The sequence below is a fragment of the Xiphophorus maculatus genome, chromosome 24, assembly GCF_002775205.1.
Source record: "Xiphophorus maculatus strain JP 163 A chromosome 24, X_maculatus-5.0-male, whole genome shotgun sequence".
NCBI classification, from domain to species: domain Eukaryota; kingdom Metazoa; phylum Chordata; class Actinopteri; order Cyprinodontiformes; family Poeciliidae; genus Xiphophorus; species Xiphophorus maculatus.
The window spans coordinates 1,707,180-1,724,598 of NC_036466.1; the positions used below are offsets into that span (position 1 = coordinate 1,707,180).

The following is a 17,419-nucleotide window of genomic DNA, read 5'->3' on the forward strand; positions in this document are numbered from 1 at the left end:
TGGAATAATATTTAAATTAGCGTCCAGACTTAAAATGTTTAATTTCAATTAATTACATTAATTTAAATGGGCTAAAATCCTTAGCGCAATTAATTAATCACTTTTAAAAGTTATTTTTTAGAAACAAAAGTCCCAAGGTGGAACCTTTGTATTTGACGGTTTCTGGTACACCTGAAAATCCAACGAACAAGAAACATTGGAAAACCAAGATGGACGACGAAGCCACTTCTCTTGCTCCACTTGGACCATGTATTGCAAAAAGCAATCTGATTGGATGCTGGAAATAATGCTAAAATGAGTTGAGGCCTAAACTAGCATCTCAATGCTAACCATGTTGCAGTAGCACAGACATCCAACACTAATATCAGCGTTCAGTCTGCATTTCTATAGCATTTTTTCCCATAGAAGTTACATCAAAGTGATTTGCATCAATCTGATGGTTGAATAACTGAAATACATTTTAAACAAATATTTGTTGTTTAGCTCATCTGTCTATTCAGTAATTCAGCAGCAAAAAGTGCTTTTTTAATCAAAAATGTTGCTTATTTTGTCGATATATGGTTTTTGATTAAAATGCAATCAATTACACAGCCCACAATTAACTTCACAAAAAGATTTAATCAAGTCCCACCACTAGTAAACATCGTATTAACTTCATTGGATACATTTTTAAAATAAAAACTAACATACCTGCTGAATTAGGTTAGGCCTTTCCTTTTATTTACTGCAGTTTGACTGTTTAAGCAGATCTCTGGAGAGAGCACAGTTTTCTTCTGATGAGATTTTTTTTTCACCTTTCTGCAAGGTCATTTAAAAATACCTCAGTAATCTTAAAAAGAAAAAAGCTCAATTTGAGTCATCTTCTCAGTAAAACCCTCCACATAAGAGTATTTTCAGTCCTTATGCTGAATTTACTTAGAGGTAGAAAGAATAAAACTTTTGAGATTTGCCTCTGTTGGTAACCAGCCAATCTTCAAGACAAAGTTGAACAGAAATTCAAAATTGTTGAAGTAAATTCATCTTCCAAACCAAAAATTCTCCAAGGGTTCAAGTGGCTTAAGTCTGTGCTCTCTGATCTGTTGAAGTTATTTCCAGGGAAGAAAAGGAATCAATGAGAAACACTGACAAGAAAACCATAACTCCAAACTCTGTCTCTTTGTGCATGAAAGCTTTACCTCCATGTTTGGAGCACAGAGTATCAATCTATTCACTCCTGGATAGGCTTCCACTTTGCAGCTACAGCGAACCTGTACAATGCGGCAGCTTAGCTGAGAGAGTTCGCCACGCTTTCCTGGAACATGTCAGTCATTTAGAGCACAAAGACATATTGTTACTGCAACACTAGTGTGTGGTGTGGTTTCTTTTCTTTGGCTGCAAGCCTTCTGACTTAAAAAGGGTAAAACATGACGGTAAGGGAAAAAAAATAATAATAAAAAAAACCACGAAGGAAAATCCTGGTGGTGACGATGTCAGCTAGATCGAGCTAAAAAATTACATTATAGATCAATGGTTAATGTTTTAAATATTTTATGTCCCATAAAGGAGGGTAAAAAAAATAAATAAGCCAATCTCCATTTTGGCACTAATAGTATCATAAAAAAATGAGTTTTGTTTCATAGAGCAACAAGATAAGAAGTTATAATTCAATGAGTCACAGATGCTATGGTTGCATCATGTCTGTTAGGGTAAGTAATCCACTTTTTGACAATTTTCTGTTTAGACAGTCTGATTTTTATTTTCTATAGAAAGGAATACAGAACAGTCTGGAATCACATGGATTCCACTGGAAAATGATCATTTCTTATCCCTTTTTTTTTTTAGACACTGGAGGAACCCCGGCAGTCGCTGTAATAAAGTGATTTATTCTGGAGTTAATCTGTGAATTCAGCTTTAGAAAAGATCTACAGACTCCTGATTCACACCTCAGGCTTCTGCTGCAAACAGAACCTCAGATCTGAGGGAAACAGCAGCGCTCTTCTGATCCATTCTCTTTAAATAACTCTTCCTTTTCAGTATTCATTAATATGTGTGAATACATAGCTGCACATTTCGACCAAAAGTTAGCGCTGACTAGCAGTAGCAGCGCTCTTGTCGACGCCTATAAACATGGTGTGCAGTACCTCTTACAAACATTTACAGTTTTATTTTCCACAAGCAAAAAACAGCTTTTTCATTAATTTATAATTGTAAGTGCTGCATGTAAGAATGTTACTGTTGATGTTAATGTTACTTATTACAGTTGATGCGAGGAGCGGCCATATTGGAAACAAGTGGTAACCGGGGTAGTCGGAATTGCTCCCAGTCTTGCGGTGGGAAGTCCGACTTCAGAGGTGATTTTTCCAACATTTCATTTCCGTTTGGGATAAACTGAACCAAACCAGATACGATCTGTTTGGGATCAGGATCAATAACTTGCTTTCCTACTCTTGAAAAAGTAAAGCTGCCACTGGCACAGCAAGGCAACCAGAATAGAGATGAGAATCTTTTCAAGTCAAGCAGTGGCTTGATTCAGAAAGTCACAATTCGATACAGAAACTATTTTTAATCCAGAAACCAATTTTTCCATCCAAACAGTCTAGAGATTCTGTTTAAATTATGTGACTGGCAAGAGGAAGAGACGGTGCACATTTAAAACAACTATAAGGTTTCACGTTGAACCAAATTACATCAGTATGCTTAAACAAACGCCCAACCTTCTTCCAAATCCCCTGCCGCTCTGGGCAGCTGCCAAGAACAAAAACTGCCTCTAGTACCAAACAACAACACCAACAACAACAAAAAGTGTATGATTAAAGTTTAAAATGATGATTACATGTGTGGCATTTAATCTGGCAGCACTGATTATGATGTAAACCTGCTGCTGCTTCGGTGTGAGAAGACGCAGGAGGTTTGGAGTTCGACGGTGATTGGAATCACCTCGCTGAAAGGTCAGCTGAGATAAAGTTCATTATCTCATCCAGTAAAGACCATGTAAATATTTTTCTCGTCTTTCTGCGGAGCCTGTTAACAAGACCAACAGGGAGGGATACGATGATGATGCTCAGATTGCTCTGCGTTACGTCTGCTTTCCCTCGAAATTAATTTGGCAGACACCAGTTTAAGAAGCAAATGTCAAATTTAAATATCAGCCTCAGAGGATAAAGACGCTTTAACGTGGATCGAGGGGGACGAACGAATCAGACAATTGTTGCTGCATCTGGTAAACAAAAGATTATTGATGTTCTGTTAGTGAACGCGCTATAAGTAGGTCTACAAGTCACACATACGCCACCGAAATGGGCCAGAGGGGCCCACTGAGAGCAAATGCTGACAGATTTCAACCATCCACATTGAGAGATATTAATATTACCAACCGGATTACGCCAAAGGCAGCAGAAAATGTAAGATACACAGAGTCCAAAAAGAAAAATTATGGAGTTTTTTTTTTTTCCCTTCGGTGGCAACAGAGGGCCAAGCTGCTCCCTGAATTTAATTAATAAACTCAAAGAACTGAAAACAGAAAGACTTTTACTTTTCATCCCCTCCCCTCTGGTAAACCCCCCGCCGCATACAAATATCAGCATGAGCCCGTGTGGGGCTTTTAGAAAGAGGATTAGAGAGAGGAGGTGGGGGGAATGGAACAAAATGCTTTTACTTAGAGTCTGGCATCTGTCTGCAAAATGGAAATGGATAACAGCAAAGCGCCGCTGCTCAATATGTCCGTCATAATTGTGGAACACGGCCTTCTTACCGGTGGAGAGATGCAAAAAAAAAAAAAACATGTTTTCAAAGCCTTGAAATTTTGCTCAATCTAATAGACGACGTCAAAACACAGCTCAAACTTCAGGAGCAAGACGACGGTGTAGCAGAAATGATGGAGCAAGAAAAGGTAACAGGATTATGACGAGCAGGAGAGCGAGCGGATCAGGTTGATTGGATTGGACGATATAAAAACTTCGTTTGTTTTTTTAAAACCAAAGGATTTCATTTTGTGACACCTCTAAATAAAAGCCTGGTGAAAGCAAATGCCCTCAAAAGTCAATCCATTGATGGATCAGCTACATTTCATTTTCTAGTTCTTGGATGCTCCACCCCTATCTGATGCCGCCCTGGGTAACTGCCCATATCAAAAACCAACAATGTTTCGCAAAATGTTAGTGTCAATATTTCTTCTACTACTGGTGATCAAGATGGAGAGTATATTCTTTAAGTTTCTCAAAGAATAAGAGTGTTTGTATCCAATGTGCTGTCTTCCCATCATCTTTTTTCTTCTATATGTAGATTCTGAAAGAGCTTAATGGGGAATAAAACATTGTGAAATTCCTTGTAGCTATTTCTAAAGTATCACCAAAAAAAGAATCTGTGATTTTGATTGCAAAAATAAAAAAATATGGCACAAAAATCAATCATGAAATCCTAGAGAAACCGATCATGGTAACAGAAATGAGAGGTTCAGGGGTAAAAATAATAAAATCATGCACATGGTTAAATTTTGCCATAATTTATAACTTTATTCCCTGATGAGATCCTGTCAGCCTACAGTTATAAATAAGAAATTGTCCATAAACTGTCTTCCCTGGACAAATAAAAAGGTTCGATAAAAAATAAATAAGTGACGCAAATGTTTAGACAGCTGTGAGTGGGTTTAAAATAATGTCACTGCATGAATCTGGAATGGATGTGTGATTAATTGCTGACAGTTTGGACAGGCCATTCAATAGCACAAGATCATGAGCAGAATGTAAGGAGCTTTAAACAGCCTGCTGCTCTCTACGTACCTGAGCGCTTAGTTCCCGGGAACAGACTGATTTTTTAATGCACAAGGTTCAGTGGCTGTTCAGATCTTTTTAAATCGCTTTTAAAGGAGGAAAACTGTGTGCTTTAAGGCCGTAGCGATACAGGTGCTCTTCACTGGAGGAGGTCAGGAATGAAAACATTCAGACGCCGGCCTCTCAGCATGACGAACACGGCTGAAAACGGCTGACATTTTGATCAGAGTTATTCCCCGGACAGCTGGGTTTGATCTCGCCCTTTCAAAGTGTGACTTAAATTCTTATTTCTGGCAATTAAAAGCAAGAAGAAATTTTGCATTTGAACGCTTTTACTTTTGTGTGGAACTACGGTTCGTTTTATTGTTTTCTGTTTCAGGATTTATCAACTCACATTTTTACAAGGCGCTGTAGGGGAATGTGAGCCTGGCAAGGCAGCAAAATCCCATCATCAGAAAGCAGTTTAAAAAAGGAAAAAAAAAACTAAACGATTACCAGGGGATCGTCTGCTCGTCCCGTGCCAGAGTGCAGCGGAGGAAGGAGATCAGCAGACTTTGAGGCAGGAGCTCTCAAGTGGAAACGGGAAGGCGAAGGCAGGCAGGCTGCAACGACTACAGCTGGTGGAGGAGGAGATAATAGGAGCTGCTGGAAGCGAACGCAGCCATGATTCTCCAACAACCATCAGAAGCAAGAGCTAATGTGACCCACAAAGAGAATATGCATTTAATTCATTCACTTCCTTCCTACTTTTTTTTTTTAACACCTTCTTTGGTGTAAAATGAGTTTCTGTGCGAATAAGACTAACTGAATTTGAATTAAACGTCAAGCTGGATGTGTGATGTTTTCCATTTCCATCAGACTGGGCTGTAAATTGCATGCAGTCCTTACAAAAGTCACACTTTTTTCATTATAATTTAGATTAGTCTCTGTTGTCGCTATGGTTTCTATGCAAAAAATAAATAAATAAAAAGAGACAAAAAAAATCCCACAAAATCTGCAGCCTGTTTCCTCACAACATCCAGTCCAACTACATAGGTTAGTTTGCCCGACTTCCTCTTCTGGAATCTATATAACGCACAGATGAATCATCTGCCTTAAGTTTGGGAGATTGGAGATCAGTTGATATTTCCATGTGAAGTCGATCTTATCCACTGATCTCATCTTCCACCACAAAGGTCTGAAAATCAGCCACTGTCGTCCTTTGCTCTGAAGTGACAAGAGGACTGACTGACTGACTGACCGACCAGCCCTCTAGTCACATCAGGACATACATATGACCACTTTATTCCTGTATTTGATGACTTTTCAGACAAAAAACCCCAAAAAACTCTATTATCACCCAAAATCGGAATCATCACATCAGAAGATTGGCCAGAAAACTGCAACTGATCTAATCAATCGCATTTGATATTTTTGGATAAAGATTTTTTTTAAACTTTTTTTTCTTCCCCAAAACGTTTCTATTTTTGTTGTATAATACATAATGACAGTGAAATCTGTGTTTAATATAACTTGGGGTCACAGTTAGATAACTTTAGAACCTGGTAAAGACGACACTGGTTTCATTAAGCACTAGTGCTGTCTGGTTAAAATATATCACATATAATACTCTATGGTTAAGTTTGACAGCTTGACATGTAAAAACGAGCGTTTTCAAAGACCGTTTCATTGTCTCAAACCAAACATCTCAGCGCTATAAACAGCAGGGTTTTCCCCAGTGTATTACAAGCCTGGCGGGCCGCCAGGCTTTACTTGCACCCCCTCCCCCCGCCCACCAGGCTAAAAGTTTGTTTCTGTTTTCTTTTTTTTTTTAAAAAGGCAGTACAAGACCGCGTAACATTTCCATTGGAGAAAGGCTATTTGGTCAAAATAGGTAAAGGATTTCATCTAAATAATGTAATATTAACGCAAGACACTTTTTATGCGTTAACATTGACAGCCCTGATATCTACACAGTAACCATTAATATTGGGTTAATAAACAAGTAATAAGGAGGACTGGTGATGGTGGCTGTGATTCGAAAGCCAGAGTCAGATTTGGTAAGCACACGTGAAAGTGAACACAAACCACCAGGCTGTTTACAGTTTCATTCATGTCCAGTTGAAAGGATTGGTGGGTAGAGAAAACTGTGTGTGATCCCAGCGTGATGCTGCTGGATATGAATCTATCATCTGCAGAGGCGAGGGACGCGTGTGGCTCGGCTCCAGCCAACGAGATTATCAGATGATCCAATAAAGTTTGGACGACGGTCACAGACGCAGACCCAGATGAAAAACCCGGCGCAGCTTTCTGATGCTGGCTGGCTGCAGAGACGATCCCAGAGAGAGAGAGAGAGAGGGCGAGAGAGGGCGAGCGAGAACAGTACAGGTCAGAACGCGTTGCCGTGAAAACCAGTGGAATCAAAGATGCAGCAAGACAGTTTCCTGTTCTCAGTAACAGAAACCCAGTCGGACAGGGTGCAGCTTCTTGTTGGGCTGCTTTTGGAAAGTAATTAATAGATTTTTAACTAATACAATGATTTGAATTGCAAATGACCTAATTAAAATGCAGGACTGCCTTTGCCGATGAATCCTTTGAAGACAAAAGCAAACGGCCAAACTGGATCTTTGCACAGCACTTCTTTCAAATCTCCCTCACCGTTTCCAGCAGGTACTGAGAAGACCAGGTTAAGCTAGTTACAAATAAATATTTAAACTAAAATTTCTTGTTGGGTTCCTTCAGTCTCTTTATTTTTATGTAGATGAACCAATCAGAATTTTCTTCCTTTTTGATTGACTTATTTTTTAAAACAGAGTTTTGATATGTTGATACCTATTTTAGGCAACTTAGCAAGATTAGCGAGGCTAGCGCTACCACTACTTTTAATCCAATGCTCAAAAAACTGTCAATTCCTCAATTTCCATATTTAGGGGAAAATAAAGATTTTTCTGTTATTTTTAAATTTAGCACAAAGGCATTGCAAGCTTCATGGGAACTTTTGCCCTTCCTGTTATCTGTTGACAATCTAACTTTCTCACCAACGCTCAGGATGTTTTGACACTTTGTACAAAATAAAAATTCATTTTAAATTCCTTCTTGCATCTATCTGACTTTGTTTTGACTTTGACATTTCTATATTCCAATAGTAATCTTCCCTTAGTAGCCACTTGATTTCTCAGCACATCCCCATTTAATACCCCTAATAGATCCACATGTTTTTCTAATGAAGTCCCATGTGGAGAACCCCAAGGTTCAATCCTCAGAACTGCCCCATTTCAATATCTGCATGTTTCCACTAGCTCAGATTATTACAAGAAATATTATTATATAGCTGCACAGATGATGCACATATGACAACAGGTGACTGACAATATCCAAGCACTGAACAGATTTTGATGATGGCATTTGACAAAATGTAATGTTTCCTGTTTATTAAACAATTGGTGAATTTATAATCTATCATATAAAGAACTTTGAAATGTGCTATACAAATAAACTTAATGCTTAGAGGGTTCCAGACTGCCATCACTGATTCACATTTCACAACAAAGTGAGGACCAGAGGGGTCAGTTCTCCCTCCCCCACTTCAAACTTGATGCCTCTGGCACCGAACAGACAGACTTTGCAGTACGATTTAAGGAACTGAGGCTAAGTTTAATGAGTTGCAGCATTTATTGATTTGACGTCTTCTTCGTCCTTCATAGCATGCCAATTTTAAATGTCCACTCACTCACTCCCTCCCTAGCCTGCATAACAATATCACACACTCCAGACGATTGGAAGCTGTCCCCATCAGACGCTCTTTGAGAACTTTTCTTAAGCACTGCTGCATTATGCGATAATGGTTTCTAGGAGGACATTTTCAAACCAAACACCAGCGCACCCAAGAAATATGTCCCCTAATCGTCTTTGTTGGTGTAACACAACCAGGAATCTACAGTCTTTAAAGCTAAACAAGCTGCTCTCTGCATCATTAAACATTTACAAAGTTTCCACAGTAGAAATAATCCAACAATTGATGTTAAACTTGGCTTTCTGTTAGCGTGTTAGCATTAGCTTCTGCCGAATACCATCTTGGTGTAGCATTAGTAGAACTAATGTTTCTGATTAGAGTTTTAGGGTTAGCGCAACTAACATTTTAGTCAGTCGTCTATCATCACTGATTCCTAAACTCTAACAAAGTGCCTTTAAAACGTTCTAGATTGGTTCAAGAACATCTGCAAACCACGTTACATTCTGGATTTTCTATTTAATTTAGGTATTGAATATGACAGGAATATTCTTACAAGTGAATAAGTAGACAAATAATTTGTAAAAATTGCTTAAATAAATAAATATAACAGAAAAATTTGTGGTTGACTGAATATGAAAATTTTAAGGAGAATGAACTTTTCTTTTTTGAAGCCACTACGTAAATAACATATTTGTGTTTGCTATAACAGCAGTCAGTTCACCAAGCAGGAAACCATGACTATTGTCTCAGACCGCAGCTTCAAATTGGCATTTAAGGCACCTCATATTTTGGCACCTCTACATTACCGCTTAATAGTGACTGACACTAATTCCAAGCGTGATGTGAAGCCAATGCCGGTGAAAGGAAAATGGGCCCAAATTCAAACTGATAGTCTTTATAAAGTGGCAATTTCCAAAGCAGACTAAAGAAACACAGCTGACATTTGACAAGCCATGCCGTACTGTTCCCCGAGGGCACCCAAATGCCATCACGCTAACAGCAACCAACAGCAATCTACGGGCTGACGGATTTTCCCATTAAACCGAGCTGACAAGAAAAGCAGCATCAAAAGCATAAGTACATTGAAAGTATGAAACGAGTTAATAAGCTTGCCGGTAATCCACTTTTCTTTTGCGGTCTTTACAAACACCATTCATCAATGTCACGTACAGTTTATCTCATCTTGGAGGGCCGCACGTTGGGCCATAAATCGAAATCCAATCATTCCCAGCACTGAAATATGATGTAATTAAAAAGAATCTGGTTGTGGCCTAAGGGGCCTTTCTTTTTTTTCCCCCCCTTTCTAACCTAGCCAAAAATACACCTTCAATTTTCTATCCGTGTGAGTACTGCATGAAGTGATTTAATGTAGAATATGTGAAAAAGATCGATGCTTTTAGTCGCTGCGTAACTCAGACAGGCAGGATGCCATCACAAGTAGAAAGCCCTGGTGTGAAGGGCTGAATGAATGAAACCCGGGCGGATTATGCGTGCGCTCCGGAGCTGGCTTCCTCTCACAGGATGTCAATAAGATTTAGCTTACAACACAGCAGCCGTAAACAGAGCTTTTACAGATATAAGGACTGTGATCACAGGAGGAAGTGTTTAATAGTAACTTTTCGCTACGACGACTTTTTTTTTTTTTTTTTTTTAAAGGCGGATGGAAACCATTGATTTTGGAGGAGATGCCACAGGAAAAAAAAAACCATAACTCTTTCTGACGGCGCATTAGTGATTTATTGATCTGCGACGGTTGTCGCTTTTTGAAAGATTCCAGCAGATGTGAGGAGGGCGCTGGCAAACGGGATCAATCAGAACATTTGTTGGAGTTTGGGTTCAACAGGAGAAAAAAAAAAGTTAAATAATAAAAACATTTGCACTTTATATCACAAAACAAGACATTGCCCAAATGTATAACATTTACCCAAGATCACTGTGAAGCTTTGAAGATACTAAACATTAAAATTTTTGTCCAGTCTTGCATAACAACGCAACCTCAGTATAATTAAACGGAGAGCAAACAATTATATAATGATTCTCATTTTGATTCAAGTCTGAGCTTTGACTAGGCCACTGATCTGTAACCTGTAGCTGACTAGCTCTTTAATAACTTTAACCAAGATCGTAAAGATCTGAGCAATGATTTAAATGTGTTGTCAATATAGAGCAGAATTACACAAGTTTAATTCACTTTTAATTATTAGGTTGCAAACAGTTTCCCCCCCAACATTTTTCATGAATAAGGATTTCAAGAGAATGTCGTCATTGTCTTTCTGTAAAAGTATTGTTACTCTTTTTATAAAAGCTAGAAATAGAAGTATTCTTGTTAATAGGTATTCATAAATAATACAAGAGTCATTTTGCAGCTTCAGGAGGCAAAACAATTGTTTAGATTGATAAAGTTCCAGATTAATCCAATTTAATCCGTGAATATGCTTCAGTTTAAACCAATCACATTGCAGCTCTGGCTGGATGTTGCAGCTTCCAGCAGGTTTTCTTCCAGGGCTGCCCTGGTTCTGCATCCCCACAGGATGCTGCTGCCATCAGGTGTGTTCAGAGTAACACGACTCCTGGAGTCACATTTTGCATGCTGGCCAAAAAGGTACACTCTGGTCTCATCTAAATGCTAACAGTGTCTCCAAATGGCTTGTGGTTCTTTATTTGGGGGTATTAAAGTAAAAGGGGTTGAACAGGAGTACAAGTCACATTATATCATATTTGTTTGTAAAAAGCTTTCAAAACTACTCTGCACTATTTTGCACAAAGTATGAAAAAGGGAATCTAATTTCAGCTTTTGTAGTCTGTATTCCCCCTGAGGGTTTATTTGGATCGTCTGTTTCTCCATTCTGTGCCTGAGTATTTAAGTCAAACAGACACCTTGTGTTAGTTTATCAAAATCCCCACAAAATGCAGTAGTTTGTGATTGCTAAGCAGAAATGTGAAACATTCCAAGCAGTTTTAAAGCTTCCAGGGTTTCTTTCTGTTTTGGTCCTGGGTAGTAACTCAGGGCTGCCAGTGTTAACTACCCAGGCTGCCTCTTTAAGGTTGAAAGCCAACAGTTGCTTAAAAGAAGAGATGAGCTCTGCTGCTCTGGTGTAACCCCAGGACTGGAGAGGTATTGATGTAACCACATCAAGGAGCGCTGTAATTCCAAATAACAGAAAAGAAAGAAAAAAAAGACGAAGGAGAATCGGACCTGTAGGAGGGAGATCCAGGGCGTTCGGGTTTCAAAGCAAGGTGTCAAAATAAATCTCTGGAAAGGGATTTTTTTTCCACTCAGCTCGCAGCATGAATTACTCTGACCCTTTGACTGGCGTGTCACTAAAGGTCGTATCCAGAGCTTTCCATTCTCGGCGTTAAACTGGAGCAGCCTGTGGTAACACTCAGCAGAATGTGGCGTGGATAAATCACTTCCACTCATATTAAGCATCCAGGTGCACAGCAGTATAAAAAGGCCGATTGCTCCCATCTACTTCAATAGATTTATTCCCTTACTGGTTTGTTTTATCTTCCTGACATGCATATAAATGCCAATAAGCCCAGCATCAGTGATCCTTCCTCTTGTTTAAACGATGGCATGCACTTAAAATGACAGATTAAGTACGGCTGTGATCCCAGACTTAACTATATTGCTCCAATAGGCAGCAGCTTATGGTAGTTATCATTAAAATGACAGGTTAAATGCAGAAAGGTAAACATTTAGCATAAGAAACTATTTTCCTAACAACTATAGTGCAGCTACAGATCAAAGAAATCAGCGAAGGTCAAATAGCTTGTTCTTAAACAAAGCAGCAAGCCATTTAACTCAGTTTCACTCCCACAGGCAGCAGCATCCCTCCAGCAGCTGACAGCCCGAGGTGACCGTTTTCATCGCCAGAAAACACACACGCTCACCTCAAACACACACCCAGTGGTCCGCTCTTCTCCAAACACCTACCCGCGCCAGAGCTCCCGGCTTCCTCTGTTCCAATAACTTGTCCCGGGTCTCTCTCAGCTCCGTCCTCTCCGCTTCTATCCTCGCCGCGCGGCGTCTCTCGCGCCGCACGCCGCTCTCATGCTGTCGGTGCCGCGGAGGGAGAGGAAGGAAACCGGGGAGGGGAGGGGGGAGCCCTCCGTCCAATCAGCGGAGGACTGACGGGGAGGAGAAACTGTAGCCAATAGGGACCTGGCCGCGGCCGAGAGCGGGCGCGAGCGCAGCGACGTCGGGGTTTTTGTTCCAGCGCGAGACTTCGATGGCATCTGATCCGAACTAAACCCACGTCCAGTTCAGACTGCAGGGGAGGCTTCAGCACGAAGCCCGACTCTCCTGTTACTGCGACTGACCCAACACACCGGAGGGAGTTGAGAAAGTATCCACACAAAAACATATTCATAGATATTTTCTTGTTGATACATTGCGTAAAATCTGTTGCCGAAAATACCAAATATCTACAAGGCATTTCCGAAAATTATCTCCAAGGAAGTGATTAAGCAAATCATGGCTTTTCAAGTTAAAACACAAGCTTTGAAGTTGTACAAATGTTTTGTTTTCACTTGGGAAATTTAGGAGTTTTGAGTACAAATGCATTTACTAGGAAATAAAATGAAAAGCATTCATCTGCAACCAAAGTGGCTGTTTTTAATATTCCATTAACCTCCTCTTATTGAACACAGACTGAAAACCTACAATCTGGGAAATAAAATCCTAATGAACAATTCCACAATCAAAGCTCATATTGGCTGCACAAAAGGACACTTTCATTATCAAAAGCTAAGGTTTTGCCTTTTAGTTTCTTTCAGGTCCCTTTTTTATAAACACATTTTTATTTTTGAATTATTAAGAGTGCTGAAAAAACAAACCATGTTAAAATCAAATTAAGTGGAACCTTGGAGGAAGTAATGAGCCGCCATATTGTGGCCACATTTTCTCAGCATGCAGTTGGTCTGTCATTTTTGAAAATAATGCTCCAGCTGGCCAAGGCCTCACCTTGGGCGCAGCTCTTTCAGGACAAACTCCAACTGCTTTCTGCTGATTTGTCGCCTGGATCTGGTCGCTTCTCTTTACTGTGAGAAGTCCAGTTATATTCAATGTGCCTCTTGAATGGTCCTTAAAAAATGATTTCATGATCATAAAAAAACATTTTCAATTGGGTTTTGAAGACATTTTTCAGATGTAATAATGTCTAACACATCTGTGCGTTGCAGCACGAACAATGGGAGCGTGGTAAGAGATTTGGGTTTGTTATTTTAGATGCAGCTACGGTTAGCCTGAAGCTGCTGGCAGGCAGCAATGAGAAGCGGACTGGAGGTGGTAAGATCATTTCTTTCCTTTTCTACACCCCCAGATCCAACTTTAAGCCTTCAAACTCACATTTATCTGAATTTCTAAAGCTCCACAAAGACAAAGCAGAGGAACTGTTTAAAATCCATTTAATTTCTGCTTTCTTGGTGCTAAAATGTGGTCTGAATCACATCTGAACTACAAAACAGGTCACGGCCTCTAGTGACCCGTTAGTGTTTTACCAACCGTTCCTTTACAATAAATGCAAATTACTATGCACTACTATCCATTTAAATACCAAAACCATTTAGAACCATTAAACCATTTAAAACCATATAAACCATTTAAATACCAAAAATACTGAAATACCCTTGTTTGAAATAAGAATTTTAGATTAATTGTGTTCCATTTGTTTTCTAATCCAGCTTTTAAAGATACTGTATTATTTCAGACTCCAGTGAATCTGACCAAAATGTTGAGAACAGGACAGAACAAATAGAATATATAGTAACTGATGTCATGGTTTATGTATACACTATAAAACAAGATCTACTGACAAACTGTGTAGAAATTATATATATCAATGTCTCTAACTAGTAATTTAATGTTCATATTTTCTTCTAAAATAAAAAATATATATAATTAGGGAGTGAAATACTATTTCCGGTCGCTACCGGAAGTGTGATTGTTTCCACACCCTCTACAAGGACCATAGAAATACATTGACAGAACCAGCTACTGAGCAGTTTTATATCTACTTTATCTTTAATTAAGCTAAAATGCTTTTACTGTAGTTTACTGAAGTTGCATGTAGACAATGGAACAAGTTCAGGTAAATTTTAAAATGTGAGGAGGACGCAATTGCGTCATTTACCTTCATCATATACCCAATAAAACCATTTCTGTTGCTCAAAAAAAGCCACAACAGCACCAACATGACCTTAAAAATTAGCACCACAGCTTCATACAAACGACACCGCCAACACGGTTTCATTTTCGGGTGTGTGAACTTCAGATGTAGAACTCCAGCCAGTTTAATCTACCTACAGGTGTGTTAACTGGGTCCTGCTGGGTTTTTCCTATCGGAGAAACGGTTCCAGCTTGTTAAAACTTCATCTCTTCAAAATTTCTAGTTAACGCCCAGTTAAATGCCCTCCTAGCTAATGGTCAAAGGAAGTCAAAGGTTAAAGACCGAAATTGGCTAACCTGTTCATCCCGCCACAAGATTGGTTTAACAGGAAACAGCCACGTCTCCTGACAACCAATCAAAATCCAGGAATTTCTCAGGTGTGGTGTAGGAAATATGGTGCACTTATCGAACACTAGGGGCGCCAAATCCTCGCTATACTGTTTACGCAACAGAGATAAAAAAAAAAAAAATAACGCCTTTCAGTAAATAACTACGGTACTCTTATTCATAAATACCAGAAGGGAAATGCAGCTGCGCCATTTTTTAGATTATTTGTAAATATTCCCGAAACTTTAGATTGGTCTTTTACATAAAAATACAATACAATTAAGTTTGTGGTTGTAGCATGACAAAAAAAAAAGAAAAAGAAGAAAGAAAAGCAGGAAAAGTTCAAATGTACAGAAGAGGATTAGGGCCACCGAAAAAGAAAAAAAAAAGAATTCTGATTAAAGTCAGAATTCTGACTTTAAAGTCAGAACTCCATCCAGTTTTAATCTACCTACCTCAGAATTCTGACTATAAAGTCAGAATTCTTTTTTTTTTTTTCGGTGGCCCTAATCCTCTTCCGTACAATGATATGAATACTGAGATCCAATATACTGAGAAGACTGGGTGGTTTCAGCTGCAAATGTGAATCTATTAACCACTAGGAGGCTGGTCATAATGGTTTGGCAGATACGTCGTGATAGAAATGTGCAATTTCATTTTTTTTGTTATGTGACTCCAGATATATTCTCCCTTCCCCTGATTCTACGTTTTGTACAGAAACATGTAAGCCCCCTCACCAATTACCTTTGACTGTCAAGGAAATCATTGCTGAGAAAAAGGTACAATTAAAAAGATGCCAAGCGGCAAATCAGAACAGGATGCTGGATTGTTCAACGGGCAAGCGAGGAGAAATCCGCATGACTCCCAGAAAGTGTGAAGTCATCACTTTCATGGCACTCTTTAGCTGCTGTAATTAACACTGGCGTCTATTGTCTTCAAAGCCAATTACGCCACGTGGTAAACCTGTAACTGAGAGGAGTGGAAAAATCTGTAAAGGCTGACAAAAGCCACCTAATGGGAAAATCTCTAAGTTCTACAGCGGGCTGTTATCAAGGAAAATCAATACATCTTTTTCCAGAGACCTCAGATGGGCCAAGTTTTTAAGGTGGTTTATGCAGGGCCAGGCATATTTGAAGCTACACTAACACTGGTCCATGAGGAAAAACACTGCTGACTATTATGTGTATTAATAAATTTCAGTTAGTTTGTAATGGACTCCTCATTACAAAAAAAATCCCCCTACTTGAGGGGAGTATTGTTGAGAAAACAATAGGAAAAAATTAAGTTACATATTGTTTCATAAAAGTATTGGGTGTATATTTAAGAAAAAAAAGTATAATCATTGCTTTATAACTCTAGATAAAATATCTTCAACATTAAGCCACAAATAGTTGTAGTTTCATAGTTGGTGGATTGCTCTTTTGATGGGTTTTTTTCCAGCTTGACCACTAGAGATGGCAGTGGTGCATACACACTGCTTCTTTAATTTACAAGTGTAAATTACATCTGTTAAATTATCTTTAAGCTAGGAAACCTAACTTAGATTCTACTTATGTATGGAAAACTTTAGTTTTCTGACTTGCATCTCAAATTCTGAGAAAAATAAAAGTCAGAAATCTATTTTTTGGTGGTCTTTGTCCTACTTCGTACTTATTTGAGTCCATCTCTTTTGCTCCGCAACTTATTTTTATTTTTTTGGCTAGAGACTGATGCGTCTTTAAAAGTGGAGCGATCTTTATTTATTTTTTTCTAGACAACCACGTTGCCTTGCAAACATTTAATCATCTTACAAACCCAAACTTTATTTCACACATTTAGAATTTTAGGATTTGTACTCAGCGACCCGAGTCAACTTTTGACAGATTAATGGATTACACAGTTGATTATAGTCAACTCTATTTTGGATTAACGGAGTAAAAGAGGATCACTCTTCAAATTTCACTGTAAAAATAAAAATGTGAAACTGATTCTATTCTGATTTACAAATGTGTGCTGCTTTCTGTTGGTTCATCCCAACAGGAATACATGTAACTTGATGCTTTTTTTGTGAGAAACCTGAATGAATCTTCAGCTGTTTTAATACTTCTGCAGCTGCATGTCACAAACTTGGTGTGAAAGAAGAAAGAAAACATTGAGACAGGGTTCTCCAACATGACTGCCCACAGAAATGTTTTACGAAGCTGTCAGGTGTAAGAATCAATAACAGGAGGTTTGGTCCTGGCTGTCATGCAAGTAAAAGGGGCTGGAAGTAATCCTGGGTCTGATAGCGGTGGGTAGCATGTTGCATCTATGTTGACTGAACCAACAGGTCAGTCCAGGAAACTGTTTTCTTTTTCTTGTAATGTTATACAGCCAGATTTAAGAATCTCAAATTCAGACACAAGAAAGGGGAAAAAAAATGAAAAGAGGGGAAACTTTTTATTCAGACACAAAGAAAGCTAATGAAGAAGCTACGCAACATT

General features: G+C 38.9%; 1 protein-coding gene across 5 annotated transcripts in view; it reads right to left on the reverse strand.

Moving 5' to 3' along the window:
- Nucleotides 1-12,655, reverse strand: part of LOC102235332 (beta-1,3-galactosyltransferase 1-like) — a 138,893-nt gene extending 126,238 nt beyond the window's left edge. For 3 of the 5 annotated variants that reach the window (XM_005808071.2, XM_023329496.1, XM_023329497.1), the window contains exon 1: nt 12,398-12,645. The gene's annotated coding sequence lies outside the window, so the exon portion shown is untranslated. Of the gene's footprint in view, nt 1-12,354 lie in introns of all 5 variants that reach the window. The other 2 variants (XR_002752371.1, XM_023329498.1) reach the window with 2 other exon arrangements.
- Between the last annotated feature and the right edge of the window lie 4,764 nt (nt 12,656-17,419).